The following is a 12,896-nucleotide window of genomic DNA, read 5'->3' on the forward strand; positions in this document are numbered from 1 at the left end:
ATGATGAATATGTAAATACACAACTCCTTTTCTTTTTTTTTTTCTTTTTTTTTTCGTGTGATTTGCATGGTCTTTGCGTTACGTTGACTAGTCACCGGCTGTCAGCAGTCTGGAGACTGGGGAGAATTTCCAATTTTAAATTTCAAAAACAAGGCAGGGTAATTACAGCAATTATAACACTATCATAATGCTTAGACAAAGAGGAGTCCTTCTTGTGAGACCTGCCAGCTTTTACTGACAGGCAGAGCGCACCGACAGGCAGAGCGACCTGACAACGCAGAGCCAGGCAGTGCGGCCAGCACGTACATAACAGCGGCCGGCCTTTTATGGCAATGAAGTAATCCCATTCTCTTATGAATGCGTCATGACTAATTAAATGTTATTAAATATTTTTTTCCTTGATATAGTTTAGTGATGCATGTCAGTGGGAAGCACAATGAGGCAGACTGAGTTTATTAAATATGCAAATCTATTTGTGCCGTAGTTTGTAGAGAATGAAGAAAGAAAACAAGTGGCTGCAGGCAGTCAGACCTCAATAATCAGGGTCCTTATCCGTGATAAATATCAATTATTTGAGAACGAAACAAAAAAGTCAGTCAAATACAGCAAAAGTGTTTTTTTTAGCCTGATATAGTGGCTATTTCTTCCACTTCTATGCTTTCTTAGTTGGGTAACCACCTTGCATCCAGAGCAATTTTTTTAATTTTCTGCACATGATAAAATTATAAAATATATTTTTTTTAAGCAGAGGCCCTGTAAAATAAAATGGTTGCCATTGCGATTTTTTTTTTTTTTTTTTTTTTTTTTTTCTTTATGTTGCAACTATATTTTTAAGAAAAAATAAACCATATTTTTACCTGATTTTTTTTTTCTTTTTTTTTTGGGGGGGGGTAAAATGTAAAAGATGAGATAGCATCAAGTAAATAGATGCCACACAAATCAAGCCTTAAAATTACTTGTGCCTGTGAGATAGGATAAAAAACGATAGTACGCAAAATTGTCCATGGGCGATGCATTGCATGGGGGAACCTTTTTAGGCCTGGTTTACAGTGATGCAACTTGGGTCACGTGACAATGAAAATAACATTGCTTTCAATGGTGCTCATTCACATCAATGCAGCTGAGATTCGACTTTGGGAAAGGGCCCTGTGCTACTTTGGCATGATTTACAGTGCAATTTGGCCCTGAAGAAAATGCAAATCTCATCCAAAATGCAACCAAAGTTGCATCAAAGTCACGCTACATAATTGCACTGCAAATCGAGTCAAAATCACATTTCAGTAGTGTGAACTGAGCCTTACAGCTTATCAGTTTTGTGTTTACAGTGAATGATGGCCATAAAATCCTTGCTTTTACTCTGATGTTACCTAACACGTTGCGCAAAGGCTGTTTACATACACATGTGGAGTGGGAATGCTGCTGAACTGTATAGGACTACAAGTCAAAGGAGCATCACCTTCACAATTCCATAAAGTGATCAGTTGGCTCTTTGGCCACATGAACACCTTTTTTCTGGATAGCTGGGAGCTGGTTGAACATAACAGTAACGAGCTCATGGTTGCTGCAGTCATTAGCTTGTTTAAACCCTATGAGATCCAGGACATTTACAAATGGCCTTGGGGTGGCGAGTGAATTTTAAGGGCATGATCAGATTTGTGTGTAGTCCTGAGCCTTCCAGGGGGTGACTAAACTGAAGGGCAGGATGAACAGATGTTAACTACCCAGATTCCTGATCAAAGAGTGAGCATCCTGGATATGAAAGGTGGTCCAGATGCATCCCCTATGCTGATGTTGACGGAATGGAAGAAAGGGGTCCCTTTTCCATTATTAGACTGGAGTCTATACCTCACCAAAACCGTGATGGTGCAGCTATTGCAACCTAGCTTCATTCGATACAGGCATAGAGAGTCCTAGAATGGGTGCATCTGATCCTGAACCCTAGACCTCAGCTGATGTTGCTGGGGGAATACCTGCTACTAGCTTGGCTGTACTAGGAAAGTTCATAGAGACTCTATTAAAAAAAACTCCACTTCATTCACCAGGTAACTACCAGAGATTAAGGTTCTTCTCTGGCAAGGCACCCACATCCCATGAGGAAGACTATTTTGACACTTGGATTGATCAAGCTCTACAGGCCATAGAAGAATGGGAAGTAGCTGATGTCATAAAGAGGCATTGAGTCATGGAGAGCTTAGGGACTCCTGCTTCTGACACTGTGTGGAACATAAAATGAGACAAACCAGGTTGCATAGCACACAAGTGCCTTGAAGCCTTGCGGCAATTGTTCGAGAGAGTCGTGAATTGTAAAGAGCTGGCATACTTGTTTGAACACACATATCAGTGTGAAGGTGAAAGGCTATCTGATTGTACAAAGGTTGGACAAGTGGTTGCACAGGGAGGAGTGAGAGTGGAAAGTGCCAACAAGGCCCTTTGGGCCCAAGTGCAGAAAGGGGATCAAACCTTATATCTAATTGTGCAGAAGCTCATGGTCAGTTATCCTTATGGCTCAGTGACATATTAAAAACTGTTAACGACTATATGGGAAGAAGAGGCCTTGATTGCAGCTAAAGCCCGGAAAGCTGAAATCCAGAGCAGAACTAGGCCAAGGGCCTCCTCCTGTGTTATTCAAACTATCTTAGTTGGGGATAAAACACCTGAAGTGCAGGCTATGGTTCCAGTAGATAATATAGTACAGACTTTGTTACAGTTAGCCAAGCTCAAGCCATGTTTCAACAGTCCTTTTTGTGACGTCCAAAAGACATTAGGGCAATTCAGGGAGGCCCAGGTTGCTATGCAGAAGACCATGTCAGAAATGGGGCAGACAGTGATAGCAATGGCTGCAAATAGGGGAGAATCTGATACCAGGTCTACCTGGTGCTGCTTCCAGTGTGGAGAACTGGGGCACAATGCCCACTTAATAAGTTAACTTCAGACCTTACGGCCGAAGTAGTACAAGCCTTGAAGAAGCTGTTCTTCCCAACATTGGCAGGAAACTTCAGGGGGCCTTGGTAAAGGAACCAACTGAGGACCCAAAAGAAACCATGAGCTCCACTTAGGGATGCAGACTTTGGAGACCATAATTACTTAGACCTCTCCTACTAGTTGTCCCCTAAAACCAGTTCACCTCCCATCTCCATTGACTGGTTTTCGGATGCAGGGGATCAATACACACCACTCTGCTTCTTTGAAAGCCTTTTTCCAGGATTTACAAATAACTCAGCCAGGGAAAGCCCAGATCCGAAGTGCAATGCCTTGCTCAGATAGACTTCCATCACCTGTATTCTATTCAAATGGAGGGAGTGTACACCAAAGCTTTGTTGGATACAGGAGCACAGGTGAACATTCTTGTTGTCCTTGTACTCTTTAAACTCTGACCTCAATACAATCAGAATATTTGCTCTCTGTGTTTATTTTATGGTTCAAAGCCAGGCAGTCCTCCTGTTAAAGGTTCCTTGTGGTGTCAGCAGGGGCTGTACTTTCAAAGCAGGCTCAGAACAGACAGGGAACCCCCCAAAAAAATACTCTGGTTCTTAAGGGGGTAGTGTTACACAAATATGCCTGAGTGATCTGACACAGGACTCTGGGCTCCAACATTTAGTACCACACAAGCCAGTGGGAGGGATTTTGGAGACACTCAAGAACATTTCAGTTTCTCATGCTAAAAAGGTTGGGAGAACCGCAATCGGGCTCAGGGTAGGATTTCTGCTGCTGTTCCTAATTTTGAGATATGGATTGCGTGCACGCCGGAAAATAATTACACGGACAACTGTCCAGTACAACCACTTTCACATCATCTCATCTCTGTTTATTGCAGGGCGGTGCTTAACCTTTTATACATAGAAAACAATAGAGTATACGTCACTATTACGTATATACAGTCGCATTCTAAAAGGCACATTTTGCTTGGTTGAAATACAGGAGAAATGTCGAAACTTGATGCTTGCTTCTCATCCCGTTATCTTTTCACCCCCCCTCACATTCCCAAAGCCCAAGTATAAGGTCCTCTCAGTGCGAAGGGAGGGGTTGAGAGCATCGCTCTGAACAAAACAAGTTGAGGACTGCAAAGCCCAGCAGACAATATATAAATATATATATATATATATATATATATATATATATATATATGCACAACACATATATTTAGAAATATAAAAAAGTATAAAAGTAAATATGTATAAAATTGTATATTTTAAACAGGAAACAGAATAGGCATTTTACCAAATCCATCACAATACCACCTTTAGTTAGGACCCTCCTATGATTTTAGTTTTCAGGTACAGAAATACTTGGCCCCTGTATTGTTTGTCGTATTGTACAAGTTTGTTTTTATTCCATTATGGTTTATTGCTGCTGCCATTTTTTTCTTTTCTGGTTGCCTCGTGAGTAAATCCTCCTTCAGCCTTTGGTCTGTCAGAGGGTGTGGTATTGTCAAAAAGGATTGTTGTCACCTGGAATCAGCGGATCCATACATTAGTAGCTTTTTTGGGGGAAAGCGCTATATTTGCATTTTTTATTTTCAGTTAAACATGGTGATGGTTCTACCAGCTGGTTTATGTCCACAGGTACTTCCTTCTCTAAGATGACCACAGTGTGTATGAGGTTTTAGGGTTCCTGGGTCAGAATTACCTAATGATGAAGATATTTTTGATGTCAGTCCTTCTTGCCCTCGACCTCACTCATTTCCCCCAAGAAATGAATACCCCCCCCCCCCCCCAGAGCAGCTTTGAGGATTTCATAAGCAGCGTGCAAGAAAGAAACCCACTGTGTTTCGAAATATTACACTTCCTCCTCTTCTAACGCATAATTAAAAAACAAGAACCACCGTTATAAACTGTTAATTACGGTTTACTGCAGCAGTAATCCCCTCAAATCAGTCATTAGCGGCAATTTTGTGCATCAAATAGTTTAATGAGTCGGCATGCTTAACGATTGTTTAGCCGAAAAGCTAATCCTCTCAATATCACCTTGCAGCCGCTAACTAGCCATTGGCACGTATAATTATCCAGTGATAAGCATGGCTGTATTTATGGCAACCAAAATGCATTCTGCGAGAAAACACCACGGGCCCTGCATTCAAGTGTAAAGCGCAGAAGAAGGCAGTTTGTCAGCATTAGCGAGGACACAGACAAGCTTATGTTTATCAGCATCAAGTTAAAATACTTCTGACATTTAAATCGAGTCATTGTTATCCAAACGAGTTCCCTCACCCCCGTCTTATCACCCCATCTCTCGTCTCAGGCATTCCTTCAATTGTTTTATTTCCATTCACTCTGGCAGCGTGAAACGGAGGGGATTTGACAAAGCAGAACTGCAGGTTTATTAAATCAACCCAAAAGAGAGATGTTATCTGGGGAACTTTTATCAGCCTTTCCAGCTACAACACTTCCGTCATGTTTTTTTTCAATTTTCTTTAAAAAAAAGAAAGAAAAGAAACTGGAAGATTAACAACGTTAGAGAAGCTGACGCGTTTTAAAGCCTGCCAGTCAAAGTCATCTGTGTCCTGTGCAAGATCGGGGAGATTCATGAAGATGGATGAAGAGGGTGGAGGAATAGACCAAGACAAATAAAAGAGGACATGCTCTGGAGGCTCTAGAAAGAGTTACAAAGGTGTGCTGGTAAGCAAGTTCTTATTTGATCAGGATATGTACTGTGTAAATGCTAGGAAACCTTTAAACTAGACAGAAAATGTATTCATTTAGGAAATCAAGTGGTATCAATGTCAAGGCTACATTTTTACAGGTATTGAAAGCAATTTTCGATGCATGCCAGCGCTCCTTTTCCTAGTTAATGAAACAGCATCTATTAGAAAGAAGTGGAATCCAAGTAAAATACTCGCGTATATACATGTTAAGCTGTAATGTTAGCTTATAACTTTCTTCTTGGGTATACTCAAAGAACCTTTTATTGTTTGTGGGTGCTTTATTACTTTTTTTTTAATCAAAGAAAGTTTTGTTGAATAATTGACATAAGAAATAAACAGCAATTCCAGAAATCCCTCTTACATATACAGCAAATATCAGTAGTTACAGGAATCAAACCAAGTAGACATCCATGATATTGCATTAGTGTACAGAGGTCAAGCTAGAACATGAATACAACAATCTAGATGCAATGCAAACAGTACAGCAGCAGTTGAGAGTGGCTAGGCCAAGCCATGGCAAATAGACTTCACAGTGGGATACAACATCAACTCTCTAGGACCAAATCCAGCAGACTCAGGCCTGGAGTACCCAGCCAGGGGCCCAGTAGATCCTCAAATTTACGAAAACCTCTATGTTGGTATATGTACTTCTCAAGTCGGAGTTTCACCTATGCACTGTACCCACTCTTTATGAGAGGGAGATTCTGATGACTTCCAGTGCCAAAGCACAACCCTCCAAGCCTGGAAGAGAGCTCTAGCAACCGCCTCCCTAGTAAGAGTTGGTAATTGAAAGTCATCTAAAATACCAAATAAACAAGGTTTTGGGTCAGGTGGGATAGAAACCTGAAACATAGTGTTTATGGTATGTGTCACGCCTGCCCAGTAAATGTGTCGTTCAGGGCAGCGCTAAAATAAGTGAATTAGATCGCTATGGTCTCTGGAGCATCTACCACAAGTAGGGGAGTCCAAATTACCCATGCAATTGCAATAAGTCATTGCCTGATGTTAAGGGAGCATTGGGGCACTGCCTGTAGTGTCACGTCCCATTGGTCCTCCATGAAAGAACCAACATCTGCTTGCCATCTGTTCCTGTCAGAGGAAAATACTGTAAAAACCTTCCCTGCAACATTGCGTAACACGCGTAGAGATAAAGACTTGGGTAGATGTTGTGTTAGCCATCATATTGAAAATTGGGGTTGGGGAAGAGCTCCACACCACTGAGGGGCCCTGTGTCAGTACTCCATGTTTCAGTTGGAAGTAATAAAATAACAACATTGTTTTTGGTAGGGAGAACTTAACACATAATTCTTCAAAAGTACAGAGAGAGCCATCCTTGAAGATATCCTTCAAGTGTGTAGCTCCATATTTTCTCCAACAGGGAGCATGCTGTAAATTGGCTAGTTCAGGGTATTGGTATTGTGCCATATGGAGTTATACTGAATAAAGCCTGAGACCTGTTGCAACTGCTTCGTCTTGTTCCAGACTTTTTAAATTAGGGCGTATGTAGGCAAAAGCCTATTAGATTTGGCAAAGGCTCTAGCCTCCAATCCCAGTGGCAGATTCACCACCCTTGCTATATGAAGTAAATAGTATTGGAAGGATCAGGATGGGGGGGTGACTGCTGAGTCAGGGTGGGGGCCATACCCCTCCAGAGGTGCTGCAACTGGGCCACCAGTTGTAGTATAGCCAGGCATTAGGCATTGCCAAACCACCAGCATCCTTAGCCCACTGTAAATGTTCAAGCCGTATTCTAGGAGCTTTATCATGCCACAGCAATTGTCTAAAGATGGAATTCACCATTCAAAAAATGCGTAATGGGATAACCATAGGAGCATTGTGCAAAAAGTAACAACAACTGGGGCATGAAAATTATTTTAACTAAGTTCACCCTACCCGCCAGAGACAACCGGAGTCTGTTCCAAATCTTGCTTTTCAGTAGGGGATGCAAATTTAGTCAACAGAAGTCAACCAGTTGAGGAGTAACCTTTACCCCAAGGTATTTTAAAGAGGCGGTAACAGGTACAGTACAGGATGGATCAACTACCTGTGCAGAGCTGGTATCTAGAAGCATCAATGCACACTTGTCCTAGTTAAGTAGAAGTCCGGAGAACGTCCCAAATCTAGTGATGGCCACCTCCAGAGAACCAGAAGTGTCCCCCAGTGGTAACATAGTGTCATCAGCATATAGCATAACTTTCTCATGTAATGTACCATACTAAAAACAAACTATCTCAGGATTATGCCTAATTGAGGCAGCTAAAGGCAAATAGCGGGGACAAGGGGCATCCCTGGCGTGTGCCCCTTCCCAGAATGAATGTGGGAGACAGTCGCCTAGCCTCCCTAATGGCCGCCACTGGATGGTCATAAAAAGTGACTTAACCAAAGAAGTAAAACCAGGGCCAAAGACAAACTTGGAAAGAACGGCCCAAAGATACAGCCATTCTATGCCGTCAAAGGCCTTGGCGGCATCTAATGACAACAAAGCTCTCTCTAGGGTTGTTAGCCCTAGCCTGGATTTTGAGAAACAGCCTTTGCAGATTAACGGCCGTGGACTTCTGTGGCATAAAACCAGATTGGTCTGGGTGTATAATCGTAGAGATAACCTTATTAAGGCAGAGAGCCAGTAACTTTTGCCAAACGTTTTATATCAGCCTGCAACAAGGAAATTGGCCTATACGATCGTGGGTCAGTAAGATCCTTGCCTGATTTTAGTATGAAAACAATGTTAGCTTTCATCATGGAAATAGGGAGTCTACCCAAATCTATAGGTTCATTTAGCACCTTTAATAATAAAGTAAGATGCTCTCTCCATATTGCTTATATAAATCAATGGGCAAAACATCGTAGCCCGGTTCCTTGCAGCTAGGGAAGGCAGTCGCTGCCAACTGCAGCTCCTCAAGTATCATCAGGGGAGAGTCCAACATAGTGCAGCTCTGCCCTGACAATATTGGTAAATAAATAGAGGCAAGGTAGTCAGAAATACCCTCAGGTTCACACGTCTGCTTTGACTGGTATAGGGAAGAATAGAACAAGGCCAGTTCCGTGGTAATAGAATCCAGGGTGTTCACAAGCTTGCCATCCCTACCCTACAAGGCACCAATGGCTGTAACCGGCTGCTGAGCTCTGGCTATCTTGGCCAACAACCTGCCCGTCTGTTCACCATCTGTTCTCCTCATGCCAGCTTAGTGAAGAATTGTCTTTTATTCGCTGAGGATGAGACCACTTGGTCCAGAGCCTCTGGGCAGACATGAATCCCTGGCCTCATCAGTTGGATTATCTACATACAGTGTCTCCATCTAGCCCACCCGTCGCTCTAAGTCCACTTTCAAGTCATTAGATGCACAATTCACCTTGTTAATTTGAGCAATAAAAATACCCCAAAGGAATTATTTAAAGGTGTTCCACACCTGCAGCACAAGTTTCCAGGCACCTTGGGACAGAGAGGAGGAAGGTCTGGTGTCTAGCAACACAACAAGCTGGGAGTGGTCAAAATGCCTCTGGGTGCATATTTAATATCGGTATGAAGGGGCAGCAAGGAGGGGTTACCTAGACAGAGGTCAATGTGGGATAGGGACATGTGGGACTTCGAAAAACAGGAAAATTGCTTCTCTAGAGGATTTTTAGAATGCCAAAAGTCTATCCAACCCACATCCCCCATAAAGCGATAGAGAAGTGTATCTCTGGGGGTGCTATTTATGGAGGAAGGGGGGGGTTATCCAAGGCGAGATTCAGGTAGCAATTAAAGTCGCCTAGTAATAGGATCTGGAACGTCAATTTATCAAGAAGTAACTGCAAAACCTCCCTGGAAAATAGGGGTGGGACATAAACCATTGTCAGGACACATTTTACTGTAAAAATTTGGCAATGTATAAAGACATATCTGCCCACATTGTCTATTTGAGAACCAAGTTATTTAAACGTCAGGGAGCTGTGTGTCAATAGACTCACCCACCTAGAAAAGGAGGTGTGAATGTGTCACGTACCTGATAGAAGTCTGAATTGACAAGGTCAGCCTCTCTTGTATCTCCACCCAGGCCCCACTGAAGGTGAAACAGATGGTGCCAAGGGACAAGAGGAACACGAGTGCATGTGGATATTGATTGTGGAACTTGTGGCTGGTGATGGGCATCCAGTCAGGAACAGAGGAGATGCCGGCCAGCTGAGGTTAAAGACGCACTCCACTGGAACTTCAAGATCTGTGTACATGGCTTTCCGGAACTTCTGATAAGCGTGAGGCCGGAACACACCGTGACAACCGGAGCTGATGTAATGACAGACAGGACAGGCACTTGGCAGGACTGTAGAGCTAAAACTGGAGCCAGAAGCGTAGTCAGAGTAATAACCAGGGTCAGCAACGAGCAAGCGATGAGGTACCGAAACATAAGACAGGGATGAGGTCAGGAAGAAGCCAGGATCAGAAACCGATGAGCAGAAGCATAAACAGGATTCAAGAGCAGGTCAATGGCAAGCCGGGTCAAGTAACTGATACACACAGGATACTGCAGGAAACAGGAAGTTAGCTGAAGACAAGTCAGCACTGACAGAGAGTAAGAGCCTCCTTTAAATAGTCTGTCTGGCACCAGAAACAGTGGGCACGCTCCTGCGTGTGGGCACCTGTGTGCACGCATGCTTGAGCCTATGCTCATTTCTATTAGCCAGTTGCCGTACAGGAATTCCCTTACAGAATGGAGTGATAGGACCAGCCAGACCATGCATATTTTATACAGGAGGCTGTATCTTTAGTAAGATGAGTCTCTTGGAATCCATATATACCCAGTTGATGCTTACTAATATTATTAGCAATCATAGACCTCTTCAAAAGATCTTGGACACTCCTTACGTTCCACAACACTATATGCACACCAATCATAGCTTTCCAGAACAAGTAATAGCCCAGACATACTGGGTCTTGTGTGTTAGAGAAAAACATCTTAGAGTGCAAAAGTAATGGGGTTGGCAAGAGGGGTCCAATCCACTGTCTCCTCGAGGCCTGATTCAGATCGAGAGGGAATATCTGGTAATCAAAACCAGGCCAGAACTTGCAGTACAATACAATGAGCAAATCTGTGGAAAGCTGAGACATTAACATAATGTATACATAACCATTGGTGCAACAGCACTGTTCTGAACCACCAAAAAACAACTAGGTTGTCTTGCACCACGTAAAAGTAAAGAACAAAAGAGGAGATTATAAGTGCACCAGGCACATAAAAAGATGTCTTTTGATGAAAAGAAACCGAAAGGTAAAAAAAACAGTGTATCTGAGTCCAAGCATAATTAAGATCATATGGTATCATGGTGCATTCGAAGGTCCATCCTCGATGGTTGAAGAGGGGAAAAAGCAATTTCTCCCCGGTCTCACATGTGAAGAGGTACACTGGATAGGTAAGTTGAATAAATATCCCGTTGTGTTCAGAGCACACAAAAGTGAGGGGATAATTAGGAAGTAAGCAGAATCAGTCTGCTTCCGCCTCAGGTGGACAACGACAAAGATCCGCCTCATGTGCATCAAGCCAGTTAGAGGCCTCAGCAGCAGTATCGAAAAAATGGGCCTGTCCTCTTGATGTTATGCAGAGCCTCACCAGGTAGAGCATGGCGTAGGAGGCCTGCAGGTGTTGCAATCTCTTCCGGACCTCATTGAACTTCATTCTGTTACGCTGAACCTCAGCTGAAAATTCCAGATAGAATGAAACCCTGACCCCATTATAATTAACGTTGTGATGTTCTTGGGCCAAACATAAGACCTGTTTCCCTGTCACAGTAGTTGAGAAGGTGTATCAGCAGAGGCCTAGGGGGTAGGCCTGGCTGTAGGGGTCTGGAAGAGGTCCGATGGGCTTGCTCCACAGAAAAGTGAGGTGTGAAGGACTCTTTGCCAAAAGTGTCAAGTAACCAGCATTCCGCAAAATCAGTGGGGTCTTGACCCTCAACCTTCTCCGGGAAGCCCACTACGTGGACGTTGTTGGGCCTCGTGGTTTTCCATGTCCTCTGCCCACAGGCTATTCTCCTGAACTAGCTGTTTAGTTGTCTGAGAATCATGGAGGAGCGGGGGGATGTTTGTCCTCCAAGTCGCTGATGCGGCCCTCTGTTACAGTGGTGCGGTCTCTGATCTTCTGAAAGTCCTGCCGGATCAACGCCACCTTCTCCGTTAACCCCCCAGGTGGGCTTTTAGCTTGTCTACTGAGGCAATGCAGTTTTGTACTGCTTTCAGTATTTCCCTGAGAGTGGGCTGCTGTTGATTGGAAGGGCTCTCCTCTGAGTCATCCTGTAACTTGTTATCCTGTGCTACCATAATGGCGTCATTCCCTAGTAGTCGATCTCCCTCCCTCCCTCTCTTCCTGTATGTCAGCAGGGGACTCACATGTCGAATGTAGCGTATGAGGATGAAGCTTTTGAGTGTAGTACAGCATGTCCCTAGGAGCTTCTTTAGCGGAGGATTTGGGGGTTTTTGGTCTAGTACTCACAGCATCCTTCTCTTTAGATTTATCAGCTCCACATGGAATCCATGGTGGCTGTGTGGTATCGGCGCCATGTTGAGAGGCATGGGCCGCAGCATCCTCCTTCCTTGTTCGGGCAATAATTTGAGTAAAAGTGAGCAAAAGTCCAGGCAACTTGCACAGGGGAGCACACAACGCTCTCAGCGCACCTTAGGAGCCACAGGGTAAAGTTTGGTGACAGGGGAAAGGATCAAATGCAGGATCAACCTCTGGAGCGATGAGAATTGTGTCCTCTCACTTGCCATGCTTGGCTCCACCCCCTTGATGAGTGCTTTTTAGTTAAAAGAGAAGAATGGGGTTTGTTGTTTTCCACAAAATATACTTACCTAGGCGGATGCAGCATTGGTCCGATGCTGCATCTGTCCCCCGCTCACTGAACCGCTGGGCTGTGGCGGGGGAGGGAGCAGCTGGATCAGGCTCTCGGCACCTTGCTGAGAGGCTGAGGCAGGTGCCGCCCCAGACTCTGGAGAGGATCCCAACTTTGAAGTCGGGATCTCTTCCCCAGCCTGGATTGGCTGAGTGACGTCAACTGACAGTGGGTTTCAGCCCGCTGTCGGCTGAAAACTGGTGACAGGAGTACAGAACGACCTGCACTCCTGTGATCCACAGGAGAAGTACAGCCAAAAAAGCTTTGACTGTACTTCTCCTTCAAGCATATAAGGACATTTTAGACAATGCTGTGCTTCCAACCTTGTGACAACAGTTTGGAGAAAACCCTTCTATGTTTCAGCATGACTGTGCATGAAGCCCAGTCCATATAC

General features: G+C 43.9%; 1 long non-coding RNA gene across 1 annotated transcript in view; it reads left to right on the top strand.

Annotated features, from left to right (window-relative positions):
* Positions 1-5,255: 5,255 nt before the first annotated feature.
* The window catches only part of LOC149473050 (uncharacterized), a 92,901-nt gene continuing 85,260 nt past the window's right edge, over positions 5,256-12,896 (top strand). Inside the window, exon 1 of the long non-coding RNA XR_016313475.1 lies at positions 5,256-5,615. This is a non-coding gene — a long non-coding RNA (uncharacterized LOC149473050). The remainder of the gene's footprint in view (positions 5,616-12,896) is intronic.

The sequence above is a fragment of the Staurois parvus genome, unplaced genomic scaffold (assembly GCF_062004578.1).
Source record: "Staurois parvus isolate SC_StPar_1 unplaced genomic scaffold, SC_StPar_1.0 ptg000018l, whole genome shotgun sequence".
Lineage (NCBI taxonomy): Eukaryota > Metazoa > Chordata > Amphibia > Anura > Ranidae > Staurois > Staurois parvus.